Source organism: Euleptes europaea, chromosome 17, assembly GCF_029931775.1.
Source record: "Euleptes europaea isolate rEulEur1 chromosome 17, rEulEur1.hap1, whole genome shotgun sequence".
NCBI classification, from domain to species: Eukaryota; Metazoa; Chordata; class Lepidosauria; order Squamata; family Sphaerodactylidae; genus Euleptes; species Euleptes europaea.
The window spans coordinates 14,772,742-14,784,755 of NC_079328.1; positions in this window are offsets into that span (position 1 = coordinate 14,772,742).

Below are 12,014 nucleotides of genomic sequence, written 5' to 3' on the forward strand. Positions count from 1 at the left end.
ATCAGTTGTAATAGCGGGAGATCTCCGGCTAGTACCTGGAGGTTGGCAACCTCACATAGAGACCACCTTCCAGATCATCCATTTTCTCCCAGTGAACTGATCTCTGTCACCTAGAGATCAGTTATAATAGTGGGAGATCTACAGCTGCCACCTGGAGTCTGACAACCCAACGTGCACATATTGCTGCTCTCAGGAAAAGGACATCCAGAGAAAAGCCTCTGACATGAAGGCACCTCTCAAGCCGGCTTTAGATATTCTCCGCTGCTGTTTTGCACACATCCAGACCAAGGCGACAAGCTTGCGTGCCTCCCCTCTCTTGCCCACAGCTTTTACTTGAATGCTGTTGTGGTTTCCCTGTGCCATCTATCGATTAGTGCAGAAATTTTATCAATGTCACATGACTCCCCCCAGCAATTTCACTACATAGAAATCGAGTTCATTATATATGCTAAAATAAATCTTTTTTTTTTAAAGGAGACTCTGTATTTTTGATACCAGATGGTTATTAATTAATATTTGCAATCTAGAGATGAAGCCACTGGCATGTTTTTCCGAGAGCAATCCACTATGATTGCCATTGATTGGACTTTGCTTGGTCAGCTGTTGTATCTTGCGGTAGTCATTTGGGGTGAGGGCATTTAGTCATCCGACTCAGTCAGCAGGGGCTGAAAGAGTATATAGTATTTTCTCTGATGTTTTTTCAGATTCTTCGCTGGTCTACTGTCAGTAGGGTTTCCAACCTCCAGGTGGTGGCTGGAGATCTCCCACTATTACAACTGATCTCCAGGCGACAAAGATCAATTCACCTGGAGAACATGGCCACTTTGAAAGGTGGGCTGTATGGCATTATACCCATTGAAGACCCTCCACAAACCCAGAGGTGGATCTGCTGTGAAACTAATGAAGCTTAAGCTTCAGGGGCCCCAATCCTGGAGGGGCCCCCAAAGCAACTTCTTTTTAATGCGTGAATTTCTCTACAAAATCGATGGAGTTCTTTAGTGATAGAATCATAAGCCAATGGGTTGAAGTACTTAATGTTGACTTTAGAATATGCTCTTTTCACATGGCCTCAAAATGTCCCTGTAATTGGTCAAATTTCAAAATTTCCTTGGGGGCTTGCAGCGCTCGAACCCTCAGCTGTAAGGGCTCACTGAGCTCACCAGAATCTATTCATAGCCTACACTTTGGCAGCTGGATCATCAAATCCTTTTTGGTGCATGGGTTAACAGTTCTATAGCTCAGCCCTTAGGCTAGAGCCAATCAGAACCATAAAAAGACATCTGAATTCTCAATTCAGGCTGCACTCGTCTCGCTTGTCCATTTTAACACCAAAAGATCAGATTTTCACCTCTTTATCCTAACGTGCCCCCTCTGATGACCCCCTCCCTATTATTATTACTTATTAGTTAAATTTGTAGCCCACCCTCATTCCTGGTCAAAGCCGGGCTCAGGGTGGGTGTCATGCTCCTAGGCCTCAAGTGCAGCCTACAGGCCCTAGGGAGGCCTATATTAAAGTAGTGACCAGGCCTATATCTCCCAGGTACCTTCTGGGCCTTGTGACTGGTGGAAGAGGATTTGGAGGGAAGGCTAGGGCCAATCGGGGGTAAGGGAGCGGTACCTGGGGAGAAGGAATAAAAGGCCTTGCCTGAAAAGGGAGGGGATTCACTCCTAGGGAGCAGAGCTGGGGAGAGGCTGGTGCAGACAGAGGAATCCCTCATCCAAGAAGGGATGAGTTAGCCTGAGGCCTAGTGCCATGAGATGGCTAGGGACAGTAAAGATAGATGTGTTAGGGTTTTTATTTGATTGCCTGCCTTTACTGCAGTGGTTCCCAACCTTTTTTTGACCAGGGACCACTAGGACTTTTTTGTTCGGTGCAGGGACCCAAGGTTCAAAATAAAAATTTTGAGAATTTGAAAATAAACTTTAATTATAACTGTTAGTTAAACATTAAACTTAGAATAATATTTGAATATATATTTTTATAATAGAGAACTTTTAATTGAAAATATTAATTTATTGTGGGTTTATAACTTTGTTTCGCGGACCTTAATTTAGTTCTCGCGGACCCCTGGGGGCCACGGACCCCTGGTTGGGAACCAGTGCTTTACTGGTTTTGTCGTCCTATTGTGGATTGAGTTATCCTTATTATTAGACCTTTTAAATAAACTGTTTGTTACTCTGCCTGGGTCCTCACGCCTCGTTTGGTCACCTAGAAAGTACACCCTGTTGGGAGAAGAAGCAGCCAGGGGCAGGGAGGGTGCTCTGGGCCTTCTTGTGTTAGGCTCACACCAGAGTGGTGGCAGCTACTGAAGATCCCCATTCCTGTCTCTTACCTGACAGCAGCTAACAACAATCACAATAAAATCATATATATATAAAATTCATAAGTAATCAATAAAATTCATAAAACCATTCAATACAGTTAACAAGATGGTACTCATATAATTACAGGGCCATTGGAGGCCCAGCCAAGCAGTCAAATCCTCATATCAGAAGCCCCGAGGGAGAGGAGAGGGAGGCCATTAACCATGACAACCTGTGGTTGCCCTCAATTGTAGGCCTGGTGGAAAAGCTCTGTTTTACAGACCCTGCAGAACTTCTGAAGGTCCCATAGGGCCCTGATGTTACTTGGAAGAACATTCCATCAGGCTGGGGCCCGGATGTTGGATGTTGTCCTATTGTTACTGGTTGGGAAGGGGGGGCGATAACAGTTCAAGCTTCAGGGCCCCAAAAATGTAGGTCCGCCTCTGCCCAAACCCCACCCTCCTCAGTCTCCAACCCCAAAATCTCCAGGCATGCCCAGAGCTGGCAACCCTAACTGTCAGGGCTGGGAAGAAGAAGGAGAAGAAGAGTTGGTTTTTATATGCCGACTTTCTCCACCACTTAAGGGAGACTCAGACCAGCTTACAATCACCTTCCCTTCCCCTCTCCACAACAGACACCCTGTGAGGTAGGTGGGGCTGAGAGAGCTCTAAAAGAAAACTGTGACTAGCCCAAGGTCACCCAGCTGGCTTCGTGTGTAGGAGGAGGGAAACAAATCTAGTTCAGCAGATTAGCCTCCGCCACTCATGTGGAGAAGTGGGGAATCGAACCTGGTTCTCCAGTTCAGACTCCACCACTCCAAACCACCGTTCTTAACCACTACACCACACTGGCTCCACTGGGGTGGAATGTGGCAGCTGCACCGAACTGTAGAGCTGGAGGGCATGTTGATCGCACATAGGGTTGCCAGCTCCAGGTTGGAGATTTTGGGGGCAGAGCCTGAGGAGGGTGGGGTTTGGAGAGGGGAGGGACATAAATGTCATAGAGTCCAATTGCCAAATCTGTCGGCTGGAGATCAGTTGTAATAGCTGGAGAGGTTGGCAACCCTAATTGCACATGAAATCTCGTCCTCCATCTCAGGGTTCCTGACAGCAGCATGCAGAGCAGTCTTGCTCTGTTCAACAGGCAAAAACCAGTGCATGATTTATATCAGACCCCGTCAATTTAGGGGCTATTCCTGCAACTGCAGCAACAGGCCTTACAGTCATCTGTCTATTCAGTTTTATTTATGTATTTAAAATATTTATACGCCAGCCTTTTCTCGTGAGCACCTCAGGACTCTAGTGTCTTCCAGACAGCCTTAATGTCGAGTTTCATTTTCCTTTGTTATCTTTTTTGTTTGTTTTTTAACTTCGTCTTTGGTCTTCTGTGCAGTCCCACATTGGGACTGTGCACACGCAGGCCAGCCATCGGGAAGATTTCTCATAGCTTCTATATGGTAGATAGGGGGCGCCGTCCTCCACGCACATGCGTCAACTTTCCCGCCCAAGCGACGCGATGTTGGAGGGCGGCGCCCCCTGTCCCTCAGTTCTTTTTCTGCCTCCTTCGGAAAAGGATTAGATCTCAGCTTCTCTCTTTGTTTGTGAGTCTTTATAAAGAATATTATCGTTTTTTGCCGCGGCTATGGCGCAAACCGCTCAGACGGCGCTTTTTAAGAAATGCACGCTGTGTGGCAGTAAAATGTCAAAAACGGACAATCATGCCCTGTGCGTTATTTGTTTGGGGGAGGCCCACAAGGTGGGCTCCTGTAAGATCTGTTTACAGTTCACCCCGACTGCCCGTTCGAACAGGGCTGCCCGACTTCAATCGGCTCTTTACAAGAAAGCCTTATCATGTTCCAATTTGCCGACCCCATCCCAATCGGTCGCGCGGGAACGTGCTCCCCGATCCGAGTCGCTCGGTTCCGTGCGTTCGGAGCCGGCGTTGGAATCGATGAAGAAACGCTCCTCTTCTCCGGTGGCTAAAGAGAAATTAGCTTCTTGGGAGCCGGTTCATAAGAAGGCTAAGGCTAAGGTTAAGCATACTGAGCCTCATCGTGAAAAGAAACCGAAGAACAAGCACTCGGTTTCGAAATCCTCGGATCTGATCCCTATGGAGCCAATGTCGGTGGAGAGGCTTTGTACACCTCCCACTCCGCGGACCCCGTCGCCTCTCATCGGAATCGAGTCGGAATCGGACTTTGATCTTCCCGACTTGTCACTGGGGGATTGTATTGGTGTTAGACCATCCACTGCTCCTGACTGCTCGGTTCCGACACAATTAACCCCTTCGATGCCAGGACCTTCATCTCCGACGCAACAGTTCCAGGCACCGCAACAGTGGTGGGGACCACAGTGGCCATGTCAACCACAGCAGCCTCAATGGCCTACTTACCCTATGTACCCTTGGTGCCCACCTCCGCAGCAGCCCTCTGCTTGGCCAACAATGCCTCCTCAACCAGTAGCCCTCTGCTTGGCCAACTATGCCTCCTCAACCAGTCGCCCAGCCTCCACTGCAACCACTTAAGGAGGCCCACTTCTCTGCTCAGGAGACTGATACTGAGTCTGAGCAGAGTTCCCAAGCATACTATTCTGACTTGGGATCAGACGTTACTTCCGACCCTCCCCCGGATGATGCTGTTGGGATGTTTTAATTCTTTACACTGCTCATGTTTACACATGCACAAACAGCCCACACCAGAAATCAAAAACCAAAAAAGAAGGAATATGGAATTAAGGCAGAGCAGCTATTCATTTTGATCATCATCATATCATCATCTTCATCATCATCATTATTAAAACCAAGTACAAGAAATATATCTGCAGTCCAATCCAATTGCAGAGTGACATGCTTCTAAGCCCATCGACTGTTGGTGGGGAAACACCACTTACAAAATAACAGATGTCAGGCTGTATGCGCGAGCAGCCAAAATGGAGATTCACCTAGGAGCATACACTGCTACACACTATGGCCAATTACTGGGATGATTACCTCAGAAGAATGGAGATCTGGGAGATCTGCCACAAGGAATTTTTTTTTAAAAGCAGGAAGTTGTTCACGGAATGCTGAGATGTGGCTTGAAGAAACTCTTTCAGTAAATCAACAGAGATTCAGTTCTCAGTGACTAATGACGAAGGAAGATTAAAAGAGATCTAATAATTCCGGGGAGCTCTGGCTGGCAAGACGAAGTCTGGAGACTCCGTGCAAAGTGGAGCTAGACTTGCCAAAGTACATTTGCCATTAAGGCCTTTACAGTAGAATTATACTCTGAACCATTATCTACAGTTCTAGCCTCACTCCAAAATTACTTACACAACCTAATGCTCAAGGCAGCATTTGGAGAGCAGAATAGAGCTGCCCCCAGACACCCACTGGTTTGGCTCACATACTGCTGTCCAGTCGCCATCAGGGAGCCAATTTTTTATGGATCAGTTTGTCGGGTTGATTAAGTTAACAGAATATGTGACCATAGCAAAATTAACCTCCTTTGTACATAATTGACCAATTTCAGAATTTCAGAAAACAATGAAATGTCTTTTTTAATTATATGGAGAATTAAAGAATAAAACTAAATTAAAACAAGAAGAAAGGTTTAGGTAATACATGTTTTACTACAAATTTGTTATTAGACATGAAGATGTATTGCGCTATATTGAGACTATAGAGTAATGCAACTCAAAAGAAGTGAACTACTAAAATGTAAATTTAAAAAGTAAGCTCCACATAAATTGTAATAATATGATGGTTTATGTTTAATGTTTATGTGTTTGTGTATTGAAATAAAATATTTACTTTTTTTTAAGTTTGCAGAGTTGCCAAGTCCTTTATTGCAACTGGCAGGAGGTTTAAGGGAGGCAGGTTTGGGGTTGGCGATTGGAGCGCCCTCCGCAGAAGGAAGTGGGGAGATCAGCACCCCCTGAGCAATGACGTCACTTTCAGTTTATGCGGAAGTGTGGGCATCGCACCAGGGAATGCTCTAGCACTCGCCAACAACTCTATCATTTCCATAGAGTTTTTGGGAAGAGTGCTAGAGTGTCCCCCTAGTGTGATGCCAGCACTTCCGCATAAACCGGAAGTGATGTCATTGTGCAGGGGGCACCAATCGTTCCCCCTTCCTCCCACCAACCGACTGAGTGTTGGCGGGCAGCAGAACAAATTGGCTGGTGATTAGTGGGCAGTTGAGAACCCTATCGGTTTGGCACTTTGTGAGCAGCTTTTGAGACAGTTCCTTGGGTTACTTTATTTGTGTACTCCAACGGTATAGTGCTATACGATCAGCAGTGTTTAACACAACGAGAGTTCAATTTTCTTCTCCCCCACAGACCTCTTGCCTCTGCACAACATTCACCAACCAATCATATAAATCGATCGCGAGCAAGTAAAGCAATAATTTAAAAAACCGTGTCTTTTTAAAAAGTTCACCTACGTCTGTGTTACTCAGGTTATTTCATGCATACATATTTTCATACAGCGTGATGGGAAGCATAGTTTCACATCATTTAATTGTCTGACTCAGCCATCCATGACCCTGAGGGAGAATCGATTTCACCTACAGTGCAGATGCACAAGCACCTGCAAGGCAAATGAAACTCCACCGCTACGGCTACTGCATCGCCCCAAAGCTGTTTGTCTTGTATGGTGGTGACGTGAACACATCCGAGGCTCGGGTCATGAGTGCTCACAGATGTCCGGTGTGGTACGTTCGCCTGCCGAACATGACTGCAGCAAAGTTTGTGGCATCCCTCGGGAAGCATCCTGGAGTCTTGCAGTCTTGCACAATCTGCAGTCCCATCTTTCAAAGCATCCATTTTCTCCTGGGGAACTGATCTCTGTAGTCCAGAGATGAGCTGTAATTCTGGGAGATCCCCAGGTCCCACCTGGCAGCTGGCATCCCTAATATGGGAAGAAAAATACCTCTGTGCATGTGCCTTCCTCTCACCAGGGACAACTTGCTTCTGAATACTAAGTGCATAGGGAGACAGGAAAGTTTCATCATGTGTCTCTGCGGTCTCCTGTCTCCCCATGCTCTTAGGATTTGCCTCTGAGCACCGTTTTGGGCCAGGGTTGCAAGTATATGTGCTGAACCCACAAGCCTTTTCTTCCATGAAAAGTCTAGTCCTGTCTTCTACCACTCCCTCCCCTTGTTCCAGAACTCAGTTCACAAAGGAAAGTTTGTTTATTTTTTAATGAGAATTTACCAGCACAGTGGAAGAAGGCACTTTGCATTTTCTAATGCTCATCTTGATGTTTTATCAATAAATTGTGTTTAAGAAAGCTCTTTCTTGCCCGAACTCCTCCTGCCCTCCATCCCTGACCTGTGCAAGTTTCCACTGCAAATCGGGCTGGCTTTTCCCCAATCTTCCAATTCCCTAATCTGTCCTGTTGGCAGAAATGGACAGAACTAGCCAGTAGTAAAAGCATATAATTGGCATTCGACATCAAGGCTTTGGGGAGGGAAGTTCAGAGGCAGAAAAATCGGTAAATGTGTAAAAGAATACATTTATGCCACTTTCTTTGCTTGCTTTAGATTATGTAACTAACCAATTGCAGTATTTTGGAAGGATGTCCAGAAAAATGCAGGTTTGGGTTCATTTCAAAATGTTGTGCAGGTTCTGTCATAGCATTATGTCACATGTTTGTAGTTGTTATCAGTGGGTTTTTTGTTTGCTTGCTTTGTTTTTAAATAGTACCAGTACTCATATGTAAGATTGTCTCCCTTTCCACCAATTCCCCCCTCAGAAGAAGAAGAGTTGGTTTTTATATGCCGACTTTCTCTACCACTTAAGGAAGAATCAAACCAGCTTATAATCACCTTCCCTTCCCCAAAACAGACACCCTGTGAGGTAGGTGGGGCTGAGAGAGTGTGACTAGCCCAAGGTCACCCAGCTGGCTTCACGTGGAGGAGTGGGGAAACAAATCCAGTTCACCAGATTAGCCTCTGCCGCAAATGTAGAGGGGAATCAAGACCGGTTCTCCAGAACAGAGTCCACCGTTCCAAACCACCACTCTTAACCACTACCCCACGCTGGCTCTACACTACGCCTAGGCAAACGAGAGCACAGCCATCTTGGGACTTCAATGCCATTTTCTCCAGGGGAACTGATCTCTATCAGCTGGAGATCTGTTGTAACAGTAGGAGATCTCCAGATAGTACCTGGAGGTTTGCAACCATAGTCTTCAAGCCAGATGAACGGCATCATAGGTCCTTCATAGGGTGGAGCCTGAGGAGGGTGGAGTTTGGGGAGGGGAGGGACTTCAATGCCATAGAGTCCAGTTGCCAAAGCAGCCATTTTCTCCAGGTGAACTGATCTCTATCGGCTGGAGATCAGTTGGAATAGCAGGAGATCTCCAGCTAGTACCTGGAGGTTGGCAGCCCTAATACTAAGAGAGCTTGCTGATGTACTTAAAAGCTCATCTCTGATGTCTGAGAAATTCTGGAGGTCTGGTGAGGTGTTTCAAGGCTGGAGATACATGAACATCATCCCGGTTTTCAAAAAGGGATCCTGGAAACTACTGACTGGCAGTCTGACTTTGGTACCAGGGAAGCGTATACGGTAGTCATTATATTAATCTCTTGAAAAGAATGCCGTGATTAGAAGCTAGCATGGATTTGTCAAAAATAGATTCTGTCAAACCAATCTTAGCTCTTAAAAAAAAAAATTACTGGAAGGACACAAGTCACTGAAGGACAGAGACGCTGTCCTTCAGTGTTACTCCTCTGAAGATGCCTGCCACAGCTGCTGGTGAAACGTCAGGAAAAAAAATACCAAGACCACGGTCACACAGCCCGGATAACCTACAAGAACCAACAAGTGACTAGCTTAGTAGATCATGGAAATACCATGCATGCAACATATCTTGATTCCAATTTAGCATTTTGATTGTTAAACTTATTATGTATGGGCCATAGTACCATCAGGTGGATTCATAGCTGGCCTGAGAACCATTTTCAAAGATAGGGTTGCCAGGTCCCTCTTCGCCACCGGTGGGAGGTTTTTGGGACAGAGCCTGAGAAGGGCGGGATTTGGGGAGGGGAGGGGCTTCAGTGCCACAGAGTCCAATTGCCAAAGCGGCCATTTTCTCCAGGGGAACTGATCTCTATTGGCTGGAGATCAGCTGTAATAGCAGGAGATCTCCAGCTAGTACCTGGAGGTTGGCAACCCTAGTACATGGGAAAACATCTATTAATCCTAGATGAATAAATGGATCCAGCATGTGCTACAGAGATTTGGCTTGATGGTGCAGGGAGGATCGGGAGCGTCACAACAATGGGTTTTCAGTACAAAGGCACGCACGGGCTGGTGGTCAGGGTAGCGGGTTGCCATCATGCCCAAGGATGCCATCTCCCTCACTAGATGTGTCCTGTTCATCAATTACCAAACGCTGCGTATTTGTTCCCAGCGGCAGGCTCAGGAGACCAATTCAAGATGCTGTTGATACGTTGCCCACGCTACTTCCTGGTCTTCCTGCCTGAGCTGACCCAGCTAGTCTGTGCTGGTGCTGGAGGTCCCCAGACTGGGTATTCTGGGAGACTTCAACGTCCAAGCCAAAGCTGTGCTGTCAAGATTTCATGGCTGCCATGACAACCATGGGTTTTTCTCCGTTAAATTTCAGTCCTTCTCATGCACTACTAGCACATGGTTGCGATTTTGTTTTGTGCTTGTTTATTTACTTCATTTATACCTCATCTTTTTCCCCGGTGGGAACTCGTTTTTTCCTTTGTTATCAGGACTTTCTTATCTGGGCTTTTCTTTTTATTATCCGGATTTAGAACAGTCTCCTTCCCAGATACACACAATGCAAAAACCAGCAGCCCTGATTTTCCAGACACACCAGTGAGCACTTCACAAGCAAAATCTCTCTTTCCACTGACTTCCAGCTCTCTAGGGTTGCCTCCAATCTAACTTCCTAAATACTGAATTGAGAGCCAGCGTGGTGTAGTGGTGTAGTGACACTTTGAGAGTCATGAAAGGCCTTTTATTCATGGGTTGTTTCCGTCACAGTCAAGCTCCGAGTACTTCAGGGCTTTGTTTTCATTATGCATGTATTTCCCGACCTTTAGAAGTCACCCCACTCTCCCCTCATGTTTCCCCCGCATTTTGTGGATGCTGTTTTCTCCCCATGCCCATTCTCGCTTCTCCCTCCCACTTGTCTTTCCCTGCCTGTGTTTCACAGGACTTAATATAATAGGCATGCTCCTCTGATACTGTAGGTAATAGGTATGCATTGTGACTAGTATTCATTTTGACCAATAGCCATGGATAGCCCTGTCCTCCATGAACATGTTCACTCCCCTCTTGAAGCCTTCCAAGTTGGCAGCCATCATCACATCCTGGTGCAGGGAGTTACACAATTTAATTATGTGTTCTGTGAATAAATTCTTCCTTTTATCTGAACACATGAAGCTGCTTTATGTGGAATAAGACCCTTGGTCCATTAAAGTCAGTACTGTCTACTCAGACTCAGTGGCTCCTCAAGGTCTCAGGCAAAGGTCTTTCACACTATCAACTACCTGATCCTTTTACCTGGAAATGCCAGGGATTGAACCTGGGACTTTCGGCATGCTAAGCAGATGCTTTACCACTGAGACACAGCCCCTTCCTGAGCAATCAATTGCTTCCAAGTTTGAATTTCCATTTCCATTTCCTTGGACTTCAGAAACCTGAAGATCATCATGGATTGAAATAAGCTTCTCCATCCTTAGAGTGTTTCTTGATTTCTTGGAAGGCTTTAAGAGGGGAGTGGGCATGTTCATGGTAAGGTAAAGGTCCTCTGTGCAAGCACCGGGTCATTCCTGACCCATGGGGTGACATCACATCCTGACGTTTACCAGGCAGACTTTGTTTACGGGGTGGTTTGCCAGTGCCTTCCCAAGTCATCTTCCCTTTACCCCCAGCAAACTGGTTACTCGTTTTACCGCCCTCGGAAGGATGGAAGGCTGAGTCAACCTTGAGCCGGCTACCTGAAACCGACTTCCGTTGGGATCGAACTCAGGTCATGAGCAGATCTTGGACTGCAATACTGCAGTTTACCACTCTGCGCCACGGGGCTCCTGTTCATGGAGGAGAGGGCTATTCATGGCTACTAGTCATGAAGCATCCCTATTCGCTCCAGGATCAGAGGAGCGCGCCTAATATAAATTAGGTGCTGTGGAACAGTGGCAGGATAATACTGCTGCAGACTCATCTTGTTTGTGGGCTTTCTAGAGGGCCCTGGTTGGCCACTATGTGAACAGACTGCTGGACTTGATGGACCTTGGTCGAATCCAGCATGGCATTTCTTATGTGCTTATGATTTGGCGCATACAATGCCAAATATGAACTGTGTGTCTGTGTTTTCCACATGTGGCAATACATGGGTTGAAGCAGGTGAAAGGACTGGAGAGCCATGTGTGTGCAGAACACATCAGAATTGTGATGCCCTCTCAAAGTGCTGATTATCTTGCATATTGGTTACATGCACACTAGAGAGCATTTTAAGGGAATGGAAGGCAGCTAAACAATATTGTAAAACTTCATTATTTTTTCTCATCATTTCAAAAGAGAAACTCTTTTCATTAAAGTTTTTTTAAAAACATTTTTATCAAAATCTCCATTGGAAAAAATTGAGGGGAAAAGCTCTCAGGAGAAAGGAGGGGGGATGATTTCCTTCTAGATTTTCTTGGCCTTCACATTTACAGACTTGCGATTTGAGGACTATGAATCTGGGGCAGG